We start from the raw sequence: 22,633 nt of genomic DNA, 5'->3' as shown, positions 1-22,633 counted from the left end.
ATGGGATACTGTCATGGGAAAAAACTTTTTTTTTTCAAAATGAATCAGTTAATAGTGCTACTCCAGCAGAATTCTGCACTGAAATCCATTTCTCAAAAGAGCAAACAGATTTTTTTATATTCAGTTTTGAAATCTGACATGGGGCTAGACATATTGTCAATTTCCCAGCTGCCCCAAGTCATGTGACTTGTGCTCTGATAAACTTCAATCACTCTTTACTGCTGTACTGCAAGTTAGAGTGATATCACCCCCTCCCTTTTCCTCCCCAGCAGCCAAAAAAAGAACAATGGGAAGGTAACCAGATAACAGCTCCCTAACACAAGATAACAGCTGCCTGGTAGATCTAAGAACAACACTCAATAGTAAAAACCCATGTCCCACTGAGACACATTCAGTTACATTGAGAAGGAAAAACAGCAGCCTGCCAGAAAGCATTTCTCTCCTAAAGTGCAGGCACAAGTCACATGACTGGGGGCAGCTGGGAAATTGACAAAATGTCTAGCCCCATGTCAGATTTTAAAATTCAATATAAAAAAATCTGTTTGCTCTTTTGAGAAATGGATTTCAGTGCAGAATTCTGCTGGAGTAGCACTATTAACTGATGCGTTTTGAAAAAAACATGTTTTCTGATGACAGGATCCCTTTAAGTGTTCTTGCAAATCTCAAAGGAGAAGAATAGTATTATGAAAATACATTTTAGCCCAATGTAGGGCAGCAATAAGCTTCACTCTTACAGGAGTATTCTTCAGTTAATCTTCAGTAAAGGTGGAATTATCTAAAGCCCTCATTACATACCCAATTATGGCTCATTTGAAGCTCCTAACTATGTTTCAGCTGTTGTGAACTTTAACTCCCAGTATCCAGAGCAAGCTCTTAACTGGGGCACCACACATTTGACCTTTCCTCCATGAATTACTGAAAGTATTCTTTTTTTTTTTACTCTTTTTGATGTGTTTGGGTTAACTAGATGGAAGAATTGGAAAACTATTTCATGTAAATCAGACCGTTGCCATGCTGGCAGACAATGAAAATATGTAAATGTTTTACAGTAATATCAATCAGTTTGCATCTTGTTATAAAACATATTACCTAATCTCATGGCAAACAATTAGATACACTCTCCCTAGAAACAGCATTTAGATGAGTATGCAGCCTATGCACCAATTAGTAAATCTCGCTGTTAGTATAATATACATTATATTGTTTCACCACAGGCATAAAATGTATAAAGTCCTTCCACTCTACTTCTTATTCCCAGTGCAGCAGAGGGAGCTAGCTTTGTTGATAAATAGCCACATGAAATTAACAATCTAAATAAATTTAATTGAGATATTTCACATTGACAGACAACTTTGAGTTGCACAGCAAAATCTTTATTATTTATTAAAAACCCTTATTTTTAGATATGTGGCATTTGCTAATTACTGGTCATTGAAAAGTAGGTGACAGGAGACTGTAAAAATAAATTCTGTACTGGCAAATTCCATAAACAGTTGGCATTCCATCCTGATGTTTTGCTTTTAGTCGTTTCCTCCAGGCACAATTTTCTATTACACCCTAGGCCATCCTATGCTTTGCCATCCTAACATAAATCTGTTTCCACAGACTTCTAACAATAACTAGTTTTCAATTCTCAGTTTGAAAGAATACTAATACTCGGATACATAATAAAATACCCAGTATGCCATGACCTCTTTCTTCATTGCCCTTTTAAGGAAAGGCTTGTACATATTTTTTTTGCTTTTAAGATGCATGTAGGCTTAATGATACAGATGAATAATGAATTTTATATATTGTCCACCTGAGAGACATATAGTACCTCTTTGCAAAATGCAGAGTTCTATTATTTGGCCATTGAACATTAAACTGATAGCTCTGTGCAGAACAATAAAACAATATGGGAGCTCTTAGTTGAATGATTAAATACATGCAGATAAATAAGGCTCCTTGGCCATAATAACCTATATATATATACATATATATATCAAATAAGGGAAAGGGAAATATATATTTATAATACACAAAAGCCATGAATATCTTGTAAATTATATCCTTATAAACGGTGAGTTCTGATGTCATCAGTTATAAACGGTGAGTTCTGATGTCATCAGTTATAAACGGTGAGTTCTGATGTCATTTCTATCACATGACTCACTGAAACTTGTGTATTATAATAAATAAAGAAACTCCTCGGTAACTTACAATATCTGATATTTTACAAGAGGGGGTACTTTATTCACTATATATTTAGGTAAACGGGTAGGCGAGGATAGTAGTGAGTGGAAGTTACTGTGGAAGGGGTTATATGTATGGCCCAGTAAAATGGTATTTTATTCCAGTATGATTGTTCATAGCCAGCTAGAGAGTGGAAGTAAAACTTTTCATTATGTATTTACTAATTAGGGATTAGACTTACATTAACCAATCATATTGGAAACATAGAAACCCTACCTTTGAATAAATATAATCACTTAACTGTGCACTTGTCTCACTCTAAGTAATACCATCAAATACCATAAATTTTTTTTTTTAACAAAAAAACTACTGTTTTAGCCCACACCTTTGTCTGGGGATAATACATTTAGCCAAAAGGTGCCCTTTAAGGCATGTTGCTTAATGGAAAACCTCTTATACAGAAATACCCAAGTTATAAGCATGCTGGATGATAGCTCCCATACATTTTAAAAGAATATGAAACAAAAGGTTAACTACCAAGAAACAATAAGATACATACAAGATGCAAAAACACGCAAAAAGAGTGGGATGTGGCTCTACATCTGTATCATTTTCGACACATACAACTGTATGCCAGGAATGGCAAGGCATTAAATACAGGGCTTCCTTTGCATCTGCAAGTATTTTGTGCATGGCGCTGCCAAGGGCTAGCCATTAATAAATTAACTTTAGTGGGATGGTTTTCTCCTTAGTTTAAAGGAGAACTAAAAATTAATATGGCTACAAATGCCATATTTAATGTAATGAACTTTCTACACCACCCTTAATGTCCACTATCTCTATAACAGGCCTTTAAGGTTGTCACAGTGGCTCACCATCTTGAATTTTGTTATGGATATCAGTGATACTGTATATTTGCAGTGAGCTCTGGGCAGTTGTTTAGAAACAAAAATTTAGGGTATATCAAGAATCTTGACAAAGGCTCTAGACAGCAGCCGAAATGTTGATTAATAAATATGGAATAAAAATTCGAATTCTCAAAAATCCCAGGAGTGCTAAATCCGATTCTACGTTTTTGTGTAATTTTTCCTTGGAGCAGCACCCGGGTAATTGGATTTTTACACTGATGGTGTGCGGAACCTCAAAACATAATGTAGAACATCTTAAAGGAACAGTTCAGTGTAAAAATAAAAACTGGGTAAATAGATAGGCTGTGCAAAATAAAAAATGTTTCTCATATAGTTAGTTAGCCAAAAATGTAATCTACAAAGGCTGGAGTGAGTGGATGTGTAACATAACAGAACACTACTTCCTGCTTTTCAGCTCTCTAACTCTGAGTTAGTCAGCGACTTGAAGGAGGGCCACATGGGACACACTGTAACTGTTCAGTGAGTTTGCAATTGATCCTCACCATTCAGCTCAGATTCAAAAGCAACAGTTATGACCCTTGTGCCCCCCCTCAAGTCACTGATTGGTTACTGCTTGGTAATCAATCTGTGGAAACTAAAGGAGCTGAAAAGCAGGAAGTTGTGGTTTGTTATTACACATCCAGTCACTCCAGCCTTTATACATAAAATTTTTCGCTAAATAACTATATTAGAAACATTTTTTATTTTCCACAGTCTATCTATTTACCCAGTTTTTATTTTAATACCGAACAATTCCTTTAACCCTACCTAAGCTTTTGTTAAGCTTTAGTCCTCCTTTAATGGTTATAACTCCACTACAAATTTTTATGCGCTGACGTGACGTTAAGGAAGTCTGCGAGGGTTCTTCTTAAGACTCCTTTAGATCTAGTTGGGATGAGAAGATGGTAACCGATGGGACAGGAACATTACTGATGGTGACAATATGTGCTTCTGTGGGTCTCTCTCATTTCTCAAATTCTGTGATAATAATGATATACACCGTATTTGAAGAAATGTGTTTGATTCTGTATCCTAACCCTGCTGTTATCAAAGTAACTTCCAGCTTATTAGCGACAAAGGACTTTTATCCTTTCCTGAATGAAACTGCTGTTTCCTGTTCTTTATATGCATGACCACATCTGGGTAGCTTGCTCACAGCCCGGCTGCCTAATAACAATCACCTTCCCTTTCAGTCTCTGTTGATTGTTTCTAATTCACTCTGACAGATAGTGCCTGACAACTTGCCTGCATTTCCCTCCCTCCGTGACCTGAAGTTACTCATAGCACTTATATAGTCTGTCATTTTTAATATTTGATTTCATTTTAAGTTATGTGTTTTACTGAGAAGTTGAAACAAAAAGACGGGAGCTTGTAATAGAACATAAATTTAACCCTTTTAGCCGTGTCCTATGATGTGACTAGCTTCTTTTTTCTGCCATGCTATTACCTTGGAAAATAAAATGGTGTTAATTTATAGAAGAATAAGAACCAGGGCTGCTTTTTATCCTCAGCTGAAAGCTTATCCCTTGCAAATATTGCAGTGAACATTTAGAACACTGTGTTAAACCACGGGCCTTTTAGTTAAGCTAGACAACAAAGCTTGCAATCAACAGGACATTTATCTGAGACTGCAGGAAAGATATAAACGTAATCTGGCCATAGACGTTTAGCTTTACCTTCATATCGGACGAACGATTATTCGGTTCTATCTCCCAGCCTGCCACTAACCATTAAGATCAAATAAAGTAGTACCAGATCAGACGTGTTCTGCCCCTGACAGCAGTCGTACAAAAGATAGGTCCGATGAAAGCTGGTGACAGTCTTCCATTGATATCGTCAGATCAGCAATACATGCAGAGATATTATCGGCAGCCAACATCGTCTGAACAACCGATCGCCATGGCACAAAACATTTTTGGGACACACTACACACGTCCTGAAAATCGTACAAATTGGAGATTCGTACGTTCAAATCTTTGCACCTATGGCCAGATTTACCCAAAACACATTCATTTATAACAGCAAAACGATGTAACTAACAAGAAGTTGCCCTTTAGTGATAAACATTCACCCAAGATTGAAGTAGAATGGACAAGATAGTTTGCATAAAACAGTGCAAGAGAGGTTTGCAAATAGAAAACGGACTCATATGGGTTAAATGTATGGATGCAAGGATCAGTCCTGTCTGGGTTATATCAGGTGCAAGAATGATATATATGATATATATTAGCTAAACTCAAGTGACCTCATTTTCTGTGGGCCGGGAATAATCAAAGGAGAACCCAAATATGTGTAGGACAGAAGTTCCACTATATTTGAATATAAAAAATGAAAATAGCTCACAGATATGATTTAACTAGGATAGAAGAAGCCAACATAGTTTTTAAAAAAACCTGACCAGTGCAATACAGTACTAACCAGTAGTGTGTGTAGTGATGGGCGAATCTGTCCCGTTTTCTAAAAGATTTGCGAAACGGCGAAAAATTAGTGAAACACATCTAAGTCAATGATCGTCAAAATAATTTTGATTCGCGACAAATTTCATACGTGCATCTATTTTGTCCAAATGCATTAAAGTCAATGGGCGTCCGAATAATGTTGACGCAACAATTTTTAAGTGTGCGACAATTTTGACGCGCATATAGCACAAATTTTTGTTGCAGTTTCGAATTTTATTATTCATGGGCCGCGATACACGGAAATTCTCCGCAAATCCATGCCTGCCAAATTTATTGGCCCATCACTAGTGTGGATTGTCTAAGGAATTCTAGATGTGTAGTCATGCAAAAAAGAATTGTACACAACTAATATAACTTTGAGTATTCCTGTTTAGTGAGGGCTTACGGTCATTTAATTGATTTGCTTCCCAGTTGTTTCAACATTAAGCTGGTGCTTGTTGTGTGAAGCAGAGTATAAAGGCAAGCATTGGTTAATGAAGTGCATGGTCTGCAAATATACTCGTTGACAGATTTTTTGAACCTCATGTCTCAATTATTCACCTTGTCGGGGTCTAAAAACTGTCACTAATGTGTCACTGCACAAAACACACATTTAATGCAAACGTGTTTGATACATGCTGACAGGACTCAGACTCTTTTAACTATATCTTCCATTTTTAGCACAGCTGTTAATTTCACAAATAGTGTTTAGTCCCTATACTGGTAACTCTTTCAGGGTTTGGTTTATGAATTGGAATCTTTTCTATGGAAATAAACACAAGAAATATTACAGGCATACTAGATAGCACAGAATATATTTTCTTTGCCCATTATGTTGGAAGGGTACAATATCATTCTTCTGATTTGCCTCAAAATAAACTTAAGTAGAAATGGAGATTATACTATTTATAGCCTTTTGCTTCTTGGTTGGTCAGTAATAGTCTTTAAAGGGATACTGTCATCGGAAAACATGTTTTTTTCAAAACACATCAGTTAATAGTGCTACTCCAGCAGAATTCTGCACTGAAATCCATTTCTCAAAAGAGCAAACAGATTTTTTTTTATATTCAATTTTGAAATCTGACATGGGGCTAGACATTTTGTCAATTTCCCAGCTGCCCCAGGTCATGTGACTTGTGCCTGCACTTTAGGAGAGAAATGCTTTCTGGCAGGCTGCTGTTTTTCCTTCTCAATGTAACTGAATGTGTCTCAGTGGGACATGGGTTTTTACTATTGAGTGCTGTTCTTAGATCTACCAGGCAGCTGTTATCTTGTGTTAGGGAGCTGTTATCTGGTTACCTTCCCATTGTTCTTTTGTTTGGCTGCTGGGAGGGAAAAGGGAGGGGGTGATATCACTCCAACTTGCAGTACAGCAGTAAATAGTGATTGAAGTTTATCAGAGCACAAGTCACATGACTTGGGGCAGCTGGGAAATTGACAATATGTCTAGCCCCATGTCCCTTTAATTAAGCTGCACTTCGAGCCAGATTAATTTCCATGTAAAAATGTTATACTTCATCACTAGTGATGGGCTAATAATACTTTTTGCCGCTGCAAAAATTCACCAGCAAAAATTTGCAGGCGGCAAAAAATTGTGGTTGTGCATCCGAAAATTTGCTTGCGTCAAAATCGCGGCGCGTCAACACTATTCGAACGCCCATTGACTTTAACACCGACGTCAAAACTGACGCAATTGACTTTTCTTCTGTGTCCTCCATGTCCTCCAAAACTGACGCGGGCATCAATTTTCGAGAATCAAAAATTTTTCGTGTTTTTTTTTTTGCCAAAATTTTTTCAGCGAAGCAAAAAGGGAGATACGTTTTTCTTTTGTGTCCCTTAATGTCAGTAGAGATGCATAGTATTGCCCCATCCAGACAAGGAGGAAGGACCTATACCATAGCCAACCAAAATTAAGCATGACCTCTAAGACCACCTGACTTACTCCTCAACACTAATGTGTTGTATCTACCGCACTGTGCAATTCATTTCAGCTGCATTGGTGGTGCTGGTCCTCCGTTGACCCAGCTAGATGCCTTAGCAACAGTGATTTTTTGTATATGGATCCACACTCACTCAATTCTCTGCAGTTGGGGATGATCCCTATTTGATATAATATTATCACCAGTATCAAAGTTTCAGGGGGTTTCACCCTTGCTTCATCATTTCCTCCTCACCACTTTCTTTGCCTTTTTTGTTTTTTCCCACCGCTTATGGGGTTTGGGGCATTGCTTGTCAATTCCAATCTGTACTAACATGGAGGGACACAGTAGAAAATCAGAATTTCACTTACCTACTTGTCATAAATTCTATTTCTTCTAGTCCTGACAAGTCAGTACATGTTTCCCATCTCAAGTTATTAATATTGGTTTCTGTACTGCTATGTCAAATGTATAACAGTGGTGAGGAGGAAGACTTATAGGTTATGTTTCATTTTGATTGGCTTTGGTATAGGTCCTACATCCTTGTCAGGATGGGGCAATACTGCACGTTTGTACTGACATGTCCGGGACTAGAAGAAATGGAATTTAAGACAGTTAGGTAAGTGCAATTCTCATTTTCTAATTAAATTGCATCTGCCTCTAAAGGGAAATCTGGAAATGAATTAAGAGAGAAAATGTTCTCATCAAATTGAATGTGGCCCTTACAGTATCTCCTTATAGAACATGTGCAACTGTATCAAGATAGCGGGCAGCATCCTTGTTTTTATCCGTCTTCATCAAATGAATCCCTGTAATGATTTAGGATGTTCTGAAAGGTTATTTGGGATATGTAGAACTCCATTTGTATAACAAATACGCTGTGTGTCAATGGCAACATATCAGCAATCTCAATCTGGAATGAGGGTTAAGGCAGGTAGTTCCACAAGTTTTCACCTGCATTTAGTTTTCAGTGCTTCATTTGATCTTTATCAGAACAATGTTTTGAATTCCTGCATTAATTGTTAGCTGCTGGTGTTTTGCTTGCGGCAGTCATACAACTCACATAACCGTTATTCTAAAAAAAAAAATCCCCAGTTTGATAAATGATGCAAAATAAAAAGATGCATATGAATAAAATCAAATTAATTGTTGCTCTGCTTATTTTCCAGTGTGGCAAATGCAATGAAATAAGAATAATACATAACACTTACAGCCATGCAATGCAAGCTGAATAAAAAGAGCCCTGCTAAATCTCTCTTGGTGTAATGAATAGACGGATATGTGATTTATTACTCATCGGAGATAACATTGCTTTATACACCCATATCCCTTGCCCGCTTGGTGAATCTTACAAATCCGAGGGACTGTCTTCAGTAGTCTTTCAAACAATAAATAGTTGAAAATAATTATTTCCAGAAAAAAACAATATAAGACACAAGTGTGTGGGTTGATTTTCGCTTTTAGACGTTAACAAAGATTCTTTTTTTAGTGTTCAGAATGTACTAAAGATGTTTATGCTATAATACTTATACATATGGAACAGGAAGTACCTGCTTTGGCAGTACCCATCTGGTACATGTCTGGGGTAATGTAATCTTTCATGCTTCTGTCAGGGTAGTGGCTGCTATCTCTGGCAGTCATATATCCAGCCTTCAAGTGACCTGGAAATTGGTCGATGGCACAGAACAAATTGCATGTGGATTCGCAATTGTCACCGCAGCATTTTTGCCAGCAAATTGTTTTAATTGCACAAATATGAACATCATACAAAACCGCAGTCATTCTGTAAATTTTATAGCTAGAAGGTTTTCTTGTAGGGTAATGAGAAGAAATTGTCTATTTTTAAGGTAAGAGATAGAACTGTCACAGAGTGATGAGCAGTAATAGAAAGTTTATTATTATTGGTATAGAACTAGCTGGATTCTTTAACATGCAGTGACTGGGTAATTTAGCTAGCGCCTGGATCCAATTAAAAAAAATCTATGTTGCGTCCACATTGGGGGAAATGGTCAGAGCTCACTAACTGCTGTATATGAGATTGCTGCGTACCTGTGGCATGCTCCCTGTTACTAGCATTATTGGATGGAAAATGTATTAAACACTCTCATCACAGATTTTTATTAGAAATACTTCAAGCAGCATTACATTTATCTGAAATGTCTCTTTAGGAACAACTGATGCTCATTCATTTAGTCTATTTTTTTCTTCCTTGATTGGACATTGTGGGGCATTGTTTATTGGATGTTATAGTTGCTGAAATGCATTTTTAATAGCTTGTCATCTGAAATCATAGACACTTTTACATAGAAAAGCTATCCAAAGCAGAGCCGGATTAAGACTAAACAGGGCCCTAGGCAAGGTAGTGCTTCTGGGGCCCCCCCATCTCGAACCACCTAAAGTTACAGTTACAAAAGAAGCACTGCTATACTAGCGCACCTTTATTATGACAGTTCTTTTAAAAGTTCAGTAGTAACACTGTTGGCAATCTGACAGAAGGTATTCCTTCTGTTCATTGTCTTAAGAATACACTCTGCATTAACCTATTTCTTCAGAAAAGACATCAATTGATTGTTGTTTATCCATTCCTATTCTTTAATAGAGTGCTACTCAAATAAAATAATAAGGTTGTAATAGACAAACCTACACAGCATTTACTTCTTCATACTCAAAGTCAGACCAAGGGTTAATTTATAAATTTAATTAGCTAACAAAAAGCAGCATGTCCAGTACTGAACACAAAAAGTATGCCCATAAAATAAATATGAAATACTGCCATTATTATTGCAGAAATAGCAGCAATATGATGAAAATATAGCCACAGTTACAAAAACACTTGAGCCACAGATAATAAGAAACATTGTAAAACAGGGTAAGCTTCCCAAATATAATAACCAATAATAAATTATTAGTTAGCTTTTAATGACTTTGTGAACTTAGATTAATGAATTCTAACAAGAATTATGTCAGGAATTGGGAATCAGTTGCATTAAAGACTTGTTCCACATTTGCATAAAAATTAATCTGCAGCCAGATGAGACAACTAGACTATTAGAAATGTTGCAGCTAATTGGGAAGACTAGAGTATTAGTATTAGAAGTGTTTTGCAGCCAGATGAAGAGATGAGAATATTAGAATTGTTTTGCAGCCAGATGAGAAGACTAGGGTAAAATAATTCTTTTGTAGCTAGATGAGAAGATTAGGATATTAGAATTGTTTTGCAGTCAGATGAGACTAGGATATTAGAATTATTCTGCAGTCGGATGAGAAGAGTAGAATATTAGAATTGTTTTGCAGCTAGATGAGACACTAGGGTATTAGAATTTTTCTGCAGCCAGATAAGAAGACTAGAGTATTAGACTTCTTTTGCAGTCAGATGAGAAGACTTGAGTATAAGAATTATTTTGCAGCCAGATGAGATGATTAGAGTTTTAGAATCATTTTCATTAGCTCTATGAACTCCTCTACTATGGAAGATGACGTAGTTGCTTACCCCTCAGTCTTACTCACCATACGTCTTTTATATGCTGCTCAAGAAATGGATCATTTTTAGCATGAAGCTCTGGTACTCACTGAAATCTCCCATTCTGTGGTGATCCAAATAGCTTATCAGTTCCCCTGAATGGTAGCCTAAGGAACTTTACAACACTGACAATCCAAGCAGATTTCTTTTCATGAGCTAGTTGTTCAAAGAAGAGCATGGTTTTGCAGTCAGGTGAGAAGACTAGGGTAAAATATTTCTTTTGTAGCGAGATGAAAAGATTAGGGTATTAGAATTAGACTTTGTGCACTTAGATTAATGAACTCTAAGAATTATGTCAGGAATTGGGAATCAGTTGCATTAAAGACTTGTTCCAAATTTGCATAAAAATTAATCTGCAGCCAGATGAGACAACTAGACTATTAGAAATGTTGCAGCTAATTGGGAAGACTAGAGTATTAGTATTAGAAGTCTTTTGCAGCCAGATGAAAAGATGAGAATATTAGAATTGTTTTGCAGTCAGATGAGAAGACGAGAATATTAGAATTGTTTTGCAGTCAGATGAGAAGACGAGAATATTAGAATTGTTTTGCAGACAGATTTCTTTTCATGAACTGGTTGTTCAAAAAAGAGCATGGTCTATTCATCATTATTTATTTTCCTTAGTTCTTTAGTCATATAACTTGTAATATCAGTATATGATTGTTTTACATACAAATACATATTTTGAACTAGATTTGTAAAACAATATTCACACACATTTTAAAACAGGGTAAGTCTCCCCAATATAATAACAAATTATGATGTAGCTTTTAATGATTTAAAATAATTCTTACAGCCAGATGAGTAGACTAGGGTACATTTTTTTGCAGCCATATCAGGTGAGTAGGGTTTTAGAAATATTTTGCAGCCATATGAGACAATGAATTAGAATTTCAACATTTAGAAATAAAGAAGCTGGTGAAGGGATTTCATGACTTGTGTACCAAGCCTTGTACTGTTTGCTGAGCAGCTAACAATTACAAATTAACTTTACGTACTTTTTGCTTAGCAAAAGAATCCACAATGTCATCAAAGTCAAGTTGTCTGACTAAAGCGGATTCCACAGCTAGCAAAGAAAGGGCTGATAACCTTTCTTGGCCCATGGTAGTTCTTCTTTCATTTTTTATCCTTTTCAAACAGGAAAATGATCTTTCTCCACTGGCATTGGTTACAGACATGCATAAAACATACGTAGCAAGGTTTCAGTATTTGGAAATGTTTTTTGCAAGTCCCTGGCAATTATATATTGCCTCATTGCCATTGGGCACACCATGGATTCCTGGGGTATCAATGCAGAAAATTGTAAAAATTCTTCTGTAAAACAGTCTTCGAGATCCTCTGGGTAGTTTTTTTGCAATTTGTCTGCAGAGCTGCGTAAATCTGATATTGGCAAGTTTGTATTAAAAATATCAAAACGGTTATTCAAGCATTCATAGCACTGATTCCTTCTTTTAAGCTCTGCAATAAGAGAATCTGTTAATACATAGAATGTTTCAGTGATAAATTTGTTTCTTGCTGACATATGTTGGTTAACATCATCAAATGGTGATTCATCAGCAAATGTTTTGCGTTTTTTAAGCCGTTTTCCTTCTCCTGCATATGTATGGTCTCTAGTTAGCTTTTTAGCTTCTAGTTCATATGTGTCAAATGAATCCCTAATTATTTGCACATATGCAATCAATGAGTTATAAAGTATGACTACTTCTGAAAGACAGATTTTGGTGTTTTGTAAAGTTTTACTAGTCGCATTTAGCCTTTCTAAGATGTTTCCCCACACCACAAGAAGAATGGCGGTTTCAAAGTGGTTGAGTTTTCCCAATAAGGACTTTGCCTCATGTTGGACTCTTACTTGGTGATCAGACGACTCTAATTCTCTGAGAGCATTTTTCACATACTGAAAACCGATTCTCAGTGCTTTAGTAGCATCAGAACGAGCAGCCCATCTTGTGCCAGACAGACCTTTTACAGAAAGATTTCCAGGAGCTTTGCAAAGCTCATTTTTAAGAATGTTCCATCGATGAGTGGATGAAGAAAAAAAACATAGATGCACTCCAATAGATTAAAAAATGTAGCTGCTTTAAGACAGGATTCTGCAGCACATGTTCCAACCAAATTCAGTGAATGTGCAGAACAAGGCACATAATATGCCAACTGATTGATTGCACGAATTCTAGCTTGCAATCCATTGTATCTGCCAGACATATTGCTAGCGTTATCGTAGCTTTGGCCTCTGCAATCCTGAATATTAATTTTCAATACAGCCAGGAATGACAACACAGTATTTTCAAGATGTTCTCCTGTATGAGAATAGATTGGAACAAACCCCAGTAACCGTTCCACAGGCCCATCTTTGTTAACATAACGTAGTACAATTGCTAGCTGATCAACATGACTGAGATCTGGTGTGGAATCTACAATTAAAGAAAAATATTTGGCAGTGTATAGCTCTTGCACTATTACTTGAGCAACTTTATTTCCCATTAACTCGATGAACTCCTCTACTATGGTAGATGACATGTAGTTGCTTACCCCTCTGCCTGACCCGCCACCATACTTCTTTATATGCTGCTCAAGAAATGGGTCATATTTAGCAATAAGCTCTAGTATTCCCAGAAATGCCCCATTCTGTGGGGATCCAAATAGCTCATCAGTTCCCCTGAATGGTAAGCCACGTTCACCAAGGAACTTTACAACATCGACAACCCTTCTTAAAACTTCCCGCCAGTACTTCTGTTCATGAACTTCTTGTTCAATAAGAGCGCGGTCTATTCGGCATTCAGGGTTTGCCCTGTCTGTGAATATGAAAACACACTTGCGATGATCAGGTGAATTCTCATGCTCCCTTAATCTTGCAGCAGCATTTTTCCAGTCATTAAAGCCCGATGTTGCAAGGGCATGAGACAAACTACTATAAAGTTTACACGGCACACAGAATATAGTTCCTGTTGAGGGTGAGTAGATCATCCAATCACGAGTAATACATTCAGCATTATTTCTTTTCCGTATGAATAGTTCTTTAGTCAGATACCTTGTAATATCAGTATATGTTCTTTTAGATGCAGAGTAGTCCACATACTTATTTTGAATTTGATTCTTAGAAAAATATTCACGCAAATCTTCAGAAATGTTACTTCCCCACTCAGCAGGATCATTAGAGTAACTCTTAATGATATTTTTGATAGCATTTGAAGTTGTTGTAATTTCTGGTATAGCAGATATGGACTGCTGGGATTGGGAAACTGGGGCATAATCTCCAGTTTCTTCATAGTCCATGGTCAATGGGCTTTGCACCATAGTAGCTACTTCTGTATCTCTAGTGCTTTTGGTGATTATAGTACAAACAGCATGACTGGATGACTGGATGACGACTTCATCATCATCATTAGGATGTAATGCACGGCTTACTATAGTTTGATCAGTGTCAGCAACTTGACTTATGGAGCAACTTGTTCCTTGTTCATCAGGCTGAGGTGTATTAGAATCTACACGGCTTTTGCTGGATTTATGATGAGCAGAAGGAATTACTCCTTGCTCCAAATTGGAGATAGAGACAGCATATGTATTTGTAGCATTAGGATGCGCTGCAGTACTATCTATACTTGTGGTGAAACTTGTTCCTTGTTCATCACCATCAGGCTGAACAAGCTGATGCTTTGGTACTAAAAAAGATTGCATATACGTCTTTTGTTTTACTGTCTCTTTTTGCTCTTTATTTTTCTTTCTCCTTTTAGCAGCCCCTGAGGCATGCCTATACAGATTCTTCGACATACCTTCTATTGTCTTTTTACAACCCTGTTTATAACTGGAAACCCTAGACAACCCTTAGAATTCTTCTGCAGCCAGATGAGATGAGTATTAGAACTATTTTGCAGCCACCAACCAGATTAGACTAGAATATTAGAACTGTTTTGCAACCAGACGAGAAGACTAGAACTGTTTTTCAGCCAGACGAGGCTAGAATATTAAAACTGTTTTGCAACCAGACGAGAAGACTAGGTTATTAGAACTGTTTTGCAGCAACCAGCCAGATTAGGCTAGAATATTAGAACTGTTTTGCAGCCAGATGAGACTAGAATATTAGAACTGTTTTGCAACCAGACAAGAAAACTAGGGTATTAGAACTGTTTTGCAGCCACCAGCCAGATTAGGCTAGAACTAGAATATTAGAACTGTTTTGTAGCCAGATGAGACTAGAATATTAGAACTGTTTTGCAACCAGACAAGGAAACTAGGGTATTAGAACTGTTTTGCAGCCACCAGCCAGATTAGGCTAGAATATTAGAACTGTTTTGCAACCAGACTATGGTATTAGAACTGTTTTGCAGCCAGATGAGACTAGAATATTAGAACTGTTTTGCAACCAGACAAGAAAACTAGGGTATTAGAACTGTTTTGCAGCCACCAGCCAGATTAGGCTAGAACTAGAATATTAGAACTGTTTTGTAGCCAGATGAGACTAGAATATTAGAACTGTTTTGCAACCAGACAAGAAAACTAGGGTATTAGAACTGTTTTGCAGCCACCAGCCAGATTAGGCTAGAACTAGAATATTAGAACTGTTTTGTAGCCAGATGAGACTAGAATATTAGAACTGTTTTGCAACCAGACAAGGAAACTAGGGTATTAGAACTGTTTTGCAGCCACCAGCCAGATTAGGCTAGAATATTAGAACTGTTTTGCAACCAGACTATGGTATTAGAACTGTTTTGCAGCCAGATGAGACTAGAATATTCTACCCGTTTTGCAACCAAATGAGAAGACTAGAATATTATAACTGTCTTGGAGCTAGATGAGGAGACTAGATGATTTTATACCAGAATAGAATTATTAATTTGCACTCAGCTCAGTTGTAGCTTTGGTTGGTCTTGCAACCTGCATGGCTGCCGGGTCCCCTCCCTCACTCCTTTCAGAGCCAGTCAGACAGTCCCACTTTCAGAGACCCTTCTCAAATTATTTTACACACCGATATTTTGTATTTTTGTTTTTTAAAAAAAAATTTCGTTTTTTTCTGTAGTTTTTAGTTTTTTTCTAGGTTTTTTTTCTCAGTTCTGATTGCCCCCTCACTCACTGCAGAATCAGTTGAACAGTTCCACCACTGCCCCACAGACCCTTTTGAATTATTTTTACCCCCAGATCACACTGTTACTTCCAAATGGCTGCAGCACAGCCTGCCCCTCCTCCACCCCACAAGCCAGTCACAGCCCCACTCCCACAGACTCTTTACAAATTATTTTGCCCCCCAATTTTTTTTTGTATTTTTGTTTTGTAGTTTTTTTGGTGTTTTTTTGTAGTTTTTATTTTTTTTTAGTTTTTTTCTAGTTTTTTTTTCTCAGTTCTGTCTGCCCCCTCACTCACTGCAGAATCAGTTGAACAGTTCCACTGCCCCACAGACACTTTTGAAATATTTTGACCCCCAGATCACAGTCACACTGTTAGTTTCAAATTGCTGCAGCACAGCCTGCCCCCTCCTCCCCCTCACAAGCCAGTCACAGCCCCTTTACAAATTATTTTGCCCCCAAATTTTTTTTTGTATTTTTGTTTTGTAGTTTTTTTTGGTGTTTTTTTGTAGTTTTTATTTTTTTTTGTTTTTTTCTAGGTTTTTTTTCTCAGTTCTGTCTCTGCCCCCTCACTCACTGCAGAATCAGTTGAACAGTTCCACTTTCAATTTCCCCCCTAGCGCCAGAAGCCAGATGCCCAGCCCAAGATCACGTTCAAATGGCTAGAAATTAGAAAACAGCCTGCCAGCCTGGCCTAGTAACTGCCCCCTTCCTCTTCCCTCCCTCCCTCACAAGCCAAGCCAGCAGACAGTCGGACAGTCCCAGACCAGTAGTCTTCAAAAATATATTAGGCAAGCCGCAATTTAAAAAAAACAATTCGGGCTGCAGGCAGCCAGCAGGCACTGTTTGCTGCACAGGCAGACGGACCAGCAGATAAACAATTAGTTAGGCCGCAACCTGCAAGGATTTGTGGCAAATCAGTCACACAGTGTGTAAGAGAGCTCCTCCAGTCTAAACTTTTAGGCGCCAACTGAACGCTCACTGCGCACAACCGAGCTTTTATAATGTGCGCCATGATGTCAGCGCGCAGGCGCGCCGTGACGTCAGCGCGCAGGCGCGCCGTGACTTCAGCGCGCAGGCGCGCCGTGACGTCTGGGCGCAGGCGCGCCGTGACGGCAGCGCGCACGCCGAGATCAGCGGCGACAGACTGACAGGTGACTGACAACAGCACAACTGTGGGGGGCCCGGACCCGGAAGTTTTTAGAGGTATTTTTTTCCCGGCCCGGGCCCCCTAGAGCTAGGCGGGCCCTAGGCAGCCGCCTAGGGCGCCTAGTGGGTAATCCGGCCCTGATCCAAAGTCTAACTGTAGGCAAATTATCTGATACTCAGTGTTTACAGGATGAGCTATATTACAATGGTGGTCTCAAACAAAGAATTGTGGCTTGGAGGCCATAAATGTAATGGCGTTGCCCTGTTCTACAGCTTGTTCTCAAATTCTGCCACTAAGCTGCCAGTCCAATATGCTGACAACACTGCAGGTTTAACGGAGCACCAGACAGCTTAGGTTATAAAATCCTCATTTTATTGGATATATTTAAAAACAATAAATCACCTGCAGTAGTATGTCATACCCCATGCTTGATGCGTTTTGTGGGGTCTCGCCACTTCCTCACATCCAATATGCTGCCACTCAGATTATTTCTTACTCAATTTCTATTTATATCATCACATATTATTGGTAGAAATCCAATTTATTATCCTCCAATATCCATAATGGTAAAAGGCTTGATTATTGTATTGGGGAAATGGTAAAATGACCATCCTAGAAGCAGATCAAGCATTACGCTAGGTGTAAAAATAATATTGTTATTTTAAGCACTATTTATATTTATGCTACAGTATATTATTACTTTACACATTCTTTTTTGGTATGCTTGCTGTGACTGTCAATGATAAGGCATTTAAAAGGGCTGATGGTCTAACTGTGTGTGCAAGAGACTTATTCTATGGTGGGAAAGGGTTGTGTGGGAAACTGTTTCAGTATTTTGTGACATTCCAAAAAGCAATATACTAGTCAGACGCACCTTTTCATCTGCAGAGAGCAAATACCACAAGGTGGTATATTGATGATGACTAATCTGAACTGGGCTTTAGCAGACTATTTCTATCCATTGACCAATTCTTGGGTAAATGTTGATCGTGCAGCAGCACAATGATTCCAAACAAAATTGGAGTGGCTCCTGTCAGGGTGCCTATCAGCTCCCAGCTGGAGTAGTCCGGACCAAGGAGGAAGCCCAGGGATCAAAGTCCAAGTTCACAGTACAAATAGGGTTGAAGAGTTGTCGAAATCAATATCCAGGCAGACGTTCAAAAGGCAGGCAGATAAACAGCAAAGTCGATAAACAGGCAGGGTCAAAGTCCACAAATCAGCCAAACATGAATAATAGAGCACCCAGGAATGTCCAAAACAAACGCTATAATCAGGCATTGAACTCGTGACCTGGAAGTGTTTTTATCTTTGAAATTCGTGCCATGCGCATGACGTCATCTTCCCAGCGTCAAGACGCTGGCGTCGATGTTCCCCACGTGTTGTCAATGGGCTCCGCCATCTTGGATGCACTGACGGAGGCACCGGAGGCGAGGAAAGAAAGATGACTGTTGTGAAAAGAAAGAGAATGTTGGTTTCGATGGAAAGTTATGGATGGAAACAGCTATTAAATAACCACTTCAAACAAATCTGCAGGCATGTTTATTTCTAGCCAAAACGTTGGCATTTTGTATTTGTTTGGAATATGGATTGCTACAACATTGGGAGTAGTTAATTGTTTTAAGGTTTTTCAAGGTTTGAATATACATTCATTATGTTGTGTGTATGACCCTGCCTAAAACTCTTAACATGAAATTAAAAACCCGGCAAAGAATTAAAAATAGAATATCTCTCTTTTGATAGTTCTAATATATATATACATGAACCCTGTGGATAGTTTTACATGTGTTTCATTTATATGTTAAATCTGTAGTGATGCACATTTTAATTTGGAGCTGCTGCAGGGACTTCAGAAATAAACCAGCGACTCAGAGCAAGCTTATCTTGTTATAGAACAGTTATAGTTTGGTAGATTTCCTGGAATGCTTTGGACCTCTATTATGAGGTGAACCATCAGTCACTGGTCAGGCAAATGTTATAGAAGGCAATGGAGGGTATTTTGGGAATCATGGTTTTGGTGTTTGAGCTACTTCTGCTGCTAGAATAAATATGTGTGGCAGAATCTATTGATACCTTAACTGTGGCGTGGGTGCCTTCTTGAAAAGCATTATATCCAAGGCCACATTGATCTGTACATCTGCAGTAAGCAGAGCTATAAACTCTCCCGATTTTATTGGGAGATATCAGACCTTCGGCTCTGTCCCCCAGTCTCCTGTCACTCTGTTGGATTCCCCCAATTTCTGACGATCACATGCACAGAACATTTCAGTGACGTCAGCTTGGGTGCCTTCTTGAAAAAGCATTATATCCAAGGCCACATTGATCTCTGCATCTACAGTTAGCAGAGCTGTCAACTTCCACAATTTTATCGGGAGTTTTTCAGATTTTCAACTTTGTCCCTGGTCTCCCATCACTCCACAGTACTATAAACTTGCCATATTAGGGACTGGTCTTGCATCTACCTTTCTAATTCGTGAAGCTGCCATACCCAGTCTCAACACAACTAACTAAACCATTATAGTCCATAAATAAACACACAAACACGTGGTATATAGTTATACATATTCTGGACACAGTTTAGGTTATCCTAAACTAAAGTTGTGCTCTCATAATTATCTTTATTTGTGGCATAGTCAAAAACAAGCACATTTTTGCCTGACTTGGCCCCTCAAGTGGTGGCTGAAATTAGGTTTGTTCAATCATTTGGCCTCCAGTCAAACAATATTTTCATATGGGGGCCTTTACAGACCAATTGAGAAAGGACCACAATTGTTGTTTAGTGCAGTCTTCATCGGTATTTTCAATGCTTCCCAATCAATATCTGAATAAAGGTGCCCATACATGGAGAGATCCGCTCATTTGGCGATGTCGCCAAACGAGCGGATCTCCCTCCGATATGCCTACCTTGAGGTGGGCAAGATCGGGCTGATCCGTTCGTGGGCCCTAGGGCCCAACGATCGGATCCTAGCGAACGCAAACGGGCGGTCGGATCGCGGGGCCGCATCAACGAACAGATCCGAATCCCATCCGATCGAGATCTGGCTGACTTTTGGCCAGATCTTGATCGGGGAAGCCCGTCGGGGGCCCCCATACACGGGCCAATAAGCTGCCGACTCGGTCTGTTGGCAGCTTTTATCGGCCCGTGTATGGCCACCTTGGATCAGTCCTTGATATGGGAAATAGTTGTCTTACCTTGTAGCTAATGTTTTAGGAAAAATTGCTTTAATAGCGAAGGGCCTGAGGCACAACAGACAACATCTTGGGCATCACTGATATAAAGAGATGTGCAGCCATCACACTACTCTTCCAACCTACAAGTGCTGCTCTGTGGTGCCTCACATTTTGGGGGCCCCAAGCACTTGCTCCTATTTGAATCTCCCAGTGACAGCTCTGTCTGCAGGCAAGAAAACTGCTGACTGTTTTACTATGTACACTTATTTAAGCACATGCATACCATCTAGTTTGATGATATGTTATTCAGAATATCTGCTACAAAATTTTATGTATAAAGCGAAAAATGAAGGGTAAACCGTTTATATGTTTAGGATGTATAACCTAATTTACCATCTTTTTATAAGTGTTGGCATTATTCTTAAGCTCTACTAAAAGTTCACTATGACTCTCAGCGAAAAGTGGTGTGCACATATAACTACGGAGGTGCAAAATATGACTGCTTTGAAATCTGAAACAGAACTGAATAGCTTATAAGTAGCATATTTACCAGTAAGGATTCTTCCAAGCTTTCAGAGATCCAGCCAAATGATGAAGAGTGCTTCGTTTGTACCGAGTTACAGAAATCTGCCTAACAGATGTCAATATTACCTCTGTTCGGCATTAATATACATAAACAAATGAACTTGTTTTCCATTATAACATTTATATTGCAGCAATCAGTAATGTCAAGTGAGTACATTTTATCCAAATAACATATGAAACAACAAAGGCAAAATGCGCGTGCACACACACAAAAATTAAATAAAGACTGGGAATCTAAGGACACCACAATCAGAAAACATTGATGCTGGATTTTGAAATGGGTGACCTATAGAAACTCCATAAATATCCTAGTTATTTTAGTTGCATTGTAATCCAGCCCAGGTCTGTACTTATTATTCTGGTCTGTGTTAAAAAAAAAAAAAAAAAAAAGAAAGGAAAAAAAAAATTACGTCCATTTCAAGAAGCTGTTATGGTATTGATCCTTGTAAAGACTTCCATTAACTGACCAATCTAAATCTCATAAGTGATGTCAGGATAGTTATGCATTTTGCTTGGTTCAAGTCAGCAGCCATTATGTTAGAATTCAGCCAGCGTCTCAGTGTGGCTGCTAAATTATTTCTAAATACAGAACGAGGACAGCTTAGCATTTCTGCAGTTTGAGGCGGACACACACAAAGAAAAATGACAACGTGCCACCTCCGTGTTTTTTAAATATTAACGCTGTATTGGAATAGTATTTTTGGAGCACAAACCTGAGGCACCAGAGGATAAGTGACATAAACAAAGGCAGCTGGTCTGCATGAAATAATGGAACAATAAGGCCCTTACAGCCGCTCTCATCACTCTAGTATGCTAATTAGCATTCTGTTGTGGCCGCGACACTGAAAACATATAATCTGTATTGGTTTACTGTACAGCTGTAAACACACATTCTTTTTTGTATTTTTTTCTAAGTCCCTGGAGTTAGCTTTGCCACTGACGTATGTGTGTGGGCCAAGCTTCAGATCATCGCGATTAAAATACCCCATTGTTGATCTTTACACCCTGGATGTTGGCATAATCATTGCACTTGCATACATTTAGATTAAAATAGGTTGCCTTTGAGGGAGAAGCTGGAGAGCAGAAGAGAAGAACACCAGACAAATTCTTTAGGTTACCCTTGGTGATTTCCCTCTTCATGTGCTACTAGCAGATCAGGTAAAAGTTTGATGGCAGGTGGGACAACTTTATTTGTGTTAGTTACACGTATTGTTTTATGATCCTTAAAAACCTTTGGTTTAAGTCATAGTTGTATACTTCTATGGACTTTTGTTATGTGTTCTGTCTCAGATTTTTTCCCCTTTCATAGGGATGATATGGATTTCTATAACCAAGCTCTTGGTTAAACCTAAAGAAGCTTGCATAATATCTAAAGATTCCCCAGAATCAAATTATATTACTCTAACCTTCTGCAATTTATAAATTAGAATTACATTTATAACTTTTAAAGACTGCTGTGTGATGTAGAGATCCTCTGAAGTGTTGTTTAATATTGTTACTCAGTAGTACACAAGCATTAGATTGTCCATCACAGAACCCTTAAAGGAATTGTTCAGTAGTGATGGGCGAATTTATTCGCCAGGCGCGAATTCGCGGCGAATTTGCGCGATTCGCGTCCAGCGAATAAATTCGCGAAACGCCCGTGAAAATTCGCCGAAAAAATTCGCCGGCGTCAAAATTTTTTTTTTCCGAAAAACGGACGCCAGCGTCACA

General features: G+C 38.4%; 1 protein-coding gene and 1 pseudogene across 4 annotated transcripts in view; one reads left to right on the top strand and one right to left on the bottom strand.

Moving 5' to 3' along the window:
* The window catches only part of znf536.S (zinc finger protein 536 S homeolog), a 299,661-nt gene that overhangs the window by 155,844 nt on the left and 121,184 nt on the right, over window positions 1–22,633 (top strand). The window lies entirely within an intron of this gene.
* LOC121403688 lies at window positions 12,129–15,047 on the bottom strand (annotated as a pseudogene).

This window comes from Xenopus laevis, chromosome 4S (genome assembly GCF_017654675.1).
Source record: "Xenopus laevis strain J_2021 chromosome 4S, Xenopus_laevis_v10.1, whole genome shotgun sequence".
Lineage (NCBI taxonomy): Eukaryota > Metazoa > Chordata > Amphibia > Anura > Pipidae > Xenopus > Xenopus laevis.
The sequence above is the reverse complement of the archived record's forward strand: the minus strand, read 5'-3'. Positions and strand labels throughout refer to the sequence as shown.